At 31.7% G+C, this 6,613-nt stretch overlaps 1 long non-coding RNA gene across 5 annotated transcripts; it reads right to left on the bottom strand.

Moving 5' to 3' along the window:
• Positions 1–1,130: 1,130 nt before the first annotated feature.
• On the bottom strand, positions 1,131–6,536 carry LOC138187565 (uncharacterized). Of its 5 annotated transcripts, none has more exons than XR_011175203.1 (6): positions 6,282–6,536; positions 5,976–6,117; positions 4,412–5,453; positions 3,257–3,616; positions 2,604–3,035; positions 1,131–2,434 (listed from the first exon to the last, which is right to left on the bottom strand). It is a non-coding gene; the product is annotated as an uncharacterized LOC138187565 (long non-coding RNA). The 5 variants fall into 5 exon arrangements; XR_011175204.1 differs by having other exon boundaries at positions 3,257–4,927; positions 5,204–5,453; XR_011175205.1 differs by having other exon boundaries at positions 2,600–3,035; positions 3,257–5,453.
• Between the last annotated feature and the right edge of the window lie 77 nt (positions 6,537–6,613).

Here is a 6,613-nt window from a genome sequence, read left to right as displayed (position 1 = left end):
ACCGACTCGTGGCTCCTCACTTTTAGCCAATCCCTGACAAACTTTCCATTGTACGTACATCTGATTGAACGAACGTACAAAGGATTCTCTACCTTTTGTACGCAAACTGGACCCGTTTAATTATTCCTTTGAAACTGCGCAGTATGAAGAGCAAAAATATATGTAACAATGAACGCTTCCTTTCTTTTATAAAAGGGTCACTATGATTTTGGCCACAAATATTGGCAATGTTTTGCCAAATGTTACTACGTTTTAATTATAAGAAAAAGTTTTATTCGGTCGTTTTAATTTGTTAAAAATGTGATTTGGGAGAATTTAAGTAAATTGAAAATCTATATATTATAAAATTTGCTATTTTCATATTTGGCATTTTTATGCAAATCAAATGTTCAAAAGATATCTTTATTTTTTTTACGAAAACAGTAAAATTATGATAATGACATTTTCTTTCTTTTATAGAAAAGAACAACCCTAATTAAAGTTGTAAATGTTAGTTACCGTTGTACTAAAAGTTACTACATTTTAAGAAAAATTTTTGTTTGAACATTTAAGTATACCTTAATTTGTTAAAGTCATGCATGGAGAATTAAACATTTTTTCCTTTAAAAATCTTAAATTTATACATGATTCACATATTTTAAAATATTGTATCGTGTAATTATAAATGTAATTAATAAATGTAATTTTCATATACATCAAATGTTCATTCGATACTAAAATATTTGTAGCCTACGTCTGAAATTTTTTTTAAAAGCTTCAAGATTTAGTAACTTAGCAGTGATATATTCTAGTACTTTATTGATAAGTTGGTATCAGTTGGATGCACTATCTAATGTAGATAGATTTGATTTGAATCATTCGAAAATCGATGTTTTATGTAACATTGCGACATTAAATCGCATAAAATTATTTATGGACATGAAAAACACGTGGGAAAAATATAACAAGAACATTTTTTTCATTTTTTCATTCGAATATTTATATCTATGAAATTTTATAACGAAATGTTCAATATAATGCAAAAATACATATTTAACCCAGAACCAAATAAAAAGACAGTTTTAATAACATGAAATAATTGATTATTGAAGTTTAAAACTGTTTTTCATGTTCTTTCTCTGTGATTTTCTTACACGAGAAAGCTATTTCTATAAAAATTCTATCTAACAATATCTAAACAGAAACAATACGGGGACAATTTATGTGTGGTACTGCTTTCTATGGAAAGCGGTTTTCTCAAATGATTACTAAATTTTTATTCTTTTCACTGAATTCATAGTGATGTCGCTTCAACGTTTCGTCGAATGAGATTTCTAATGAGGCTTTTGACGGTTTTTACGCTGTACACTGATAATTTACAAGTGTTCCGTGACGGAACTTTAAGTAAGAGAAGATCTTCTGACACTTATAAGGATGTACACTGCGGCATCCCTTTTAGACGGAAGTCAGAATTCAAGTGAGTACCAAACTATCGATTTAGATATTCTGTTCTTCTAAAAACATATATATATAATTTTTCTGAAGAGAAATAATAATTTTCAAAATAATAATTACGTATTTGTAATTCACCGTAGAAGTACTAACATTAACTAGTATCTTATTCATACATACATATATACATAACACACACCCTAATTCATTATTGTACTATATGTCTTTTCTATATATACATTTATATTCAATTATTAATTAACAATACATATTTAACCATTTAAGAGCTCACTAAAACAATCAAATATGATAAAAAGCTCCATATTTTTTTATGAGAAAATTACTTTATTAAATTGCTTGTAATTATTATAAATAATATAAAAATACTCTTTACCTATAGTATAATTTTTTCTTATCTCTTTTCATAGTTACTTCTTGCATAATAAACTTTAAAACAAAGAATGTACAAATCAATTTCACAATCTAGATTATACGATGTTTGTTTCTTTTCAAAATCTCTTTTCATTTATACATTTTATTGCAGTAAATAAGACATTTGCATAAATATCCATAGTCTATTGATGAACATACAATAACGTTTCAGGATGTTTAGATTGATCGTGATATTTTGTCTCATCGTTCACGTTTGCGCAACGAAAGCTCACGGAAAAGGCTACAGACCACTTTGCAGATACTGGTGTAGGACGATCGATCATCAATATTATTGCTGTCCAAGCGGAAAAGCTGAGAGTTGGGCGGAATATGTTTGGTATTCTTTCCTGCACCCATGGCTGCTAATGATCACCGTTGAATCTGCACCGATCGACACGTTTTGGCCAGAAAATGTCCATGAGGAAGAAACAGGGAAACATTGCCCGCCGTTGAGAACCCATTGTCCACGAACTTATGATTGGTACTCACTGCCACCAACTTCTTGCCACGGTGACGAGGATTGCGAAAAATGGGAAAAATGCTGCTACGATGTTTGTCTCGAACACAAAACCTGCAAACATGCAGAATAATAAATGAATCGTTCTTTTAATCGGTAGTATTCCAATTATTTGTTAAATATGATTGTTATAAATTGTATATCCCTTATAATTAGCTCAATTACTTATCATATGATACTTATAAAAAACATCTTTCTTTATGATATTAAAATAACTACCTACCATTGCAGTATAAACTATAATTAATTCAGTATTGCCTTCCTTTCTAAATGAAATTGATTGACAAAAAAGTATGTAATTGATTTCCGCGTATCATAAAAGTAAAAATCACGTGCGTTAATATGCTGTAGCATGCAAGTTCCCAAACATTTTTCATTTAATTATCGTGAGAGCAGGTCTAATTAAAATGCTTCGACTGCGATTAAGGTTACTTTACGTCGGAGCTATCAATTCGACAGTAACTTCTCAATTAACGTGGGCGACGAGATACTTAATAAACAGTTATGTTGCGGTGCGCTCTTCACCGTGACCTGGTCCCATTAAATTGTAATTGTTGCATATCACGTTTCGTATTAGCTTAATTAACGCCGCCGTTTATCCAAATTTTTTGGGAAAATTTTGCGACTTTAGTCATGTCTAAATTGGTCTTATTGCCTGTAAAATTCAAAATACAAGTTGAATAGTTACAAGTATGTTAAAAAATGTTATGTATATATGAATTTTATTGTTTTATATCTAAAAGTTTACACATAAATCTGACAAAGATCTCCTTAGGAAGATCCGTGAATATGTATTTAGTCGAAGACTCAGGTAGACCCAAGCATCGATTTTCCCTAAAGTTCCTACTACGACTACTTTCTATTTTTTCCACGTACTTTGGAACAACCTGTATTCAGATTAAATCGCTTGGTTGTTGGAATATCGAGGAGTTACGATCGAAAGTTGCAAAGGCAGAAGAAAATTGCATGTTTTTCACCGTGAACGTTGTACGAGAGAAAATCATCTTCATAAATATATCAGATCATAAATCGTTGTGTTAGTAAACTACGTTGAACAATCCTTCACGAAGTTCTTGTTCGTTCAATATTCAGTAGCTTTGTCACCTTTTGACTGTCAGCTGCGAATTTTAAATGGGAGGCCTTCGTTCACGGCTTGTACAGACAAGTTGTAACCTGTTATTATGACTGTCATATGCATCACAAATGCTCTTTCTTCGAGGTATCGATGCTCATTACCTATGGAAATCGATGATTGTTAATTCACGTTACTCTTACTTTCAATATAGAAAGTTTAGTACATAAAAATTGTTATATCTATGATCATAATACAGAAAAATATTTTTATACTGATAAAAGAATACTTTATGGGATGTAGTTTGATTTTGTAAATTCGAAAATTCCAAATCTAGATCTTCAGATGTCGATTTAATCGTGATGGAAAATTAGTTGAAGTTGTTCCTTCCAGGAAAATAAGTACAATTGTTTGATTTAAGGTAATACGTCGTTGAATACTAAATTGTGCTCAATGGTGTGGTCGTTTCTAGAGGATTGTATAGTGACCGTGTTCAAAAGATAGTGATCTTCTGAAAGTGAAATCTTGAAAAGCGATCGTATCTAAACAATCTATATAAAGATGCAGTTCTTCTTTTCTCCAACTAGAAATACTTCAATAATTTTATAAAGCGAATTTAAAAAAAGATAGAAAAGTACCTGTCCTTTTTGTTATTAAATAAAGATTCATTATTCTTTGTTTTATTTTTCTGGTCTTTCTCGTACAATTATGTTAATATTAATATTTTACAAGTCATAGATAATAAGTTCTTTGTATAACAATAAATTTTGAAAATTATTGTGCAAGAGAGCCCTATTATTTATTACCAAAAGAATGAAAAAATGAGGCCTCTGTTAATTCAACAGTATCTATGTCTATAGATTTAACGAAAAAAAGTTGATTATTTAGGACAGTCAGGTAAAAGCTATGAGGGAAAAGTAACAGTATCACGGCATTATCAGTGCCAAGGAAAATCTCACTTGTCGGTTGGTGAAATGACAAAGCCGACAGCAGTCTAATTTATCCTGGCGTAAGTTGGTTTGCACATGGTTGTGTAAATATTTCCGTAACGGTGAAAGAAACACGCGTTCTTCCTTCCTTCCACTAACACCTTTATAATGGTGGAAAGACCTTGATAAGGGTTTCATCGGTCGGTCGAACAGACCTTTTTATAAATTCTACAGCTGTTGTGCGTTCACGGTACCTACGCAGAGCGCGGCAAAAGGATAAAGCAGAGAATAGAGGCGAGATCGGAATGGGAATGGAATCTGGCCGATGGTGCGCATGCGTCGACCCCGTTCATTCACTCCTCCGAATCATTCATAAATCGCGGAGTCCTACGCTTCTGTTCCCAACGGCTAATGATAAAACGGTGTATTGTGAACGACTTATGCGGAATGCCGCGAAATTACATCACTATTTTGTTGCTTTCTGATTACATGAAAAAGTCAGCTCGGTGCTTGTCACTGGCTGCAGAATGCTCAATTCCTTTAGAACTGAAATAAGAAAGATAAAAGTTTATTTCTACGGTTTAGTTGAATTACTTATAGGCAGTATATAGGTCAATGTACATTTAACAAATTCTTAAACGATAATAGATTGTTCAATTCAATAAGTACATGGTGTTTAACTTAGGACAAAGTTAAATTAAACAATCGAAGTGCAGCAATTTTCTATGGGAAGGAGTTCATTATCTGCTATTAAGGTTTCAAATTTATCTAACGATCACTGTACGATCATGATAGCGAAAAATGATGCAAACAACTATGAACCCCCGAACCCATTAAAGAAAAGTCAGGTTGCCTTTATTTTGCGGCGTAATCACGATGAGACGTCGCCTTCGATTCAGATATAATTGACGTGTCGACCGCACACGCGCTTAGCTAGATACAGTGGGGATAAAGGAAGTGAGGATATACCAGATTCGAGGCCGGTGGAAAGTAGGAACGGAATCAAGCTAGTCGCGCATGTGCAAATGTCTTGCACAAAACAGTTATCCAGGCGAGATCACGCTTTCGAAATCTATAGAAGAAAAAATTTAAAATTAGTGTTTAACGGAAAGTTCAACGGTGTTCATTGAGACTTATCTCAAAATGGTGTTCAAAATATGACTCAAAATAATTATTAAAATTATCTGCACACAATATAAATAAATTGCACAAAAAAATAATTCAAAATATCAAATGAGAATTAAAAAGAAGCAATATGAAATTTAAAATAATGACGGATTAGGATGTATTTGCACTTAGGTAAGGATGTAAGAATATGTAGAATGCACATACATATATGTAAAGATATATATATGTAAAATACTTGAAGTAAAGCTGTGTACATAAAAGTAAGAAATAGCGTAAGCTAATGATTGAAATCTTACTTCAATACACAGAAATTAGTCCTCCCAATAGAACTTAAAAATGTTTAAAATGATGCTGGAAATAATTAAAGAATTATCTTTGAATCAAAATACTTATTTATTGTAATTAAAAAAACATATAATTACTTTCATCCCAGTAAATTTTTTCACTACAATTAAATATGAAATACCTTTACGAAAGAATCTTCTAGTTGCGAAAATCAATAACCTCAAAATAACATTTACGCATTTGTAGCATTCCTTAACTCTGGAATCCTTATTGTAGGTATGAGCTTAATATGATACAATATGATGAATTCCATTAATTTCTTTCTAAAAATCGAAAAGTAAATATTATAATTACTAGAATAGTTAAGATCACCAATTCAATAATTTTAGTAATTTTTCACAGAAATAATATAAAAATCCATTGAAAGGTTTCAGTAATATTGTGTAAAATACATGTATAAAATTACATTATATATTTCCTTATATACCTTTCATTTTCACTCCTTTTACATAAACTTTAGGTCCTAATCGTTGGTGCTTCCAATGTTAAACAATTTTAATTACCAATTCTTCAACTTTATAATAGGCAGCAACTGCTCACACGCTTCTTTCAAAAGCTTATTCTTACTTAAGACATCTTTTAATCCCAAAAAAAGTAACCTGCAAAAAAAGATCGAGTTTCATCTCGAACGCGAGATTATAAATTAAAGAAGCTTGAAATTAGATCGGAGCCATTCCTAATCGAATGCTGCACACCGGTACCGCGGTGGTGTATTTATAACAGGGGGAAGATGGTGCGCGTAGCCGAGAAGCGGCGGTG

This window comes from Bombus flavifrons, chromosome 15 (genome assembly GCF_040668555.2).
Source record: "Bombus flavifrons isolate JBK064 chromosome 15, iyBomFlav1_principal, whole genome shotgun sequence".
Classification (NCBI taxonomy): domain Eukaryota; kingdom Metazoa; phylum Arthropoda; class Insecta; order Hymenoptera; family Apidae; genus Bombus; species Bombus flavifrons.
This window is presented reverse-complemented; position numbering and strand designations above follow the sequence as displayed.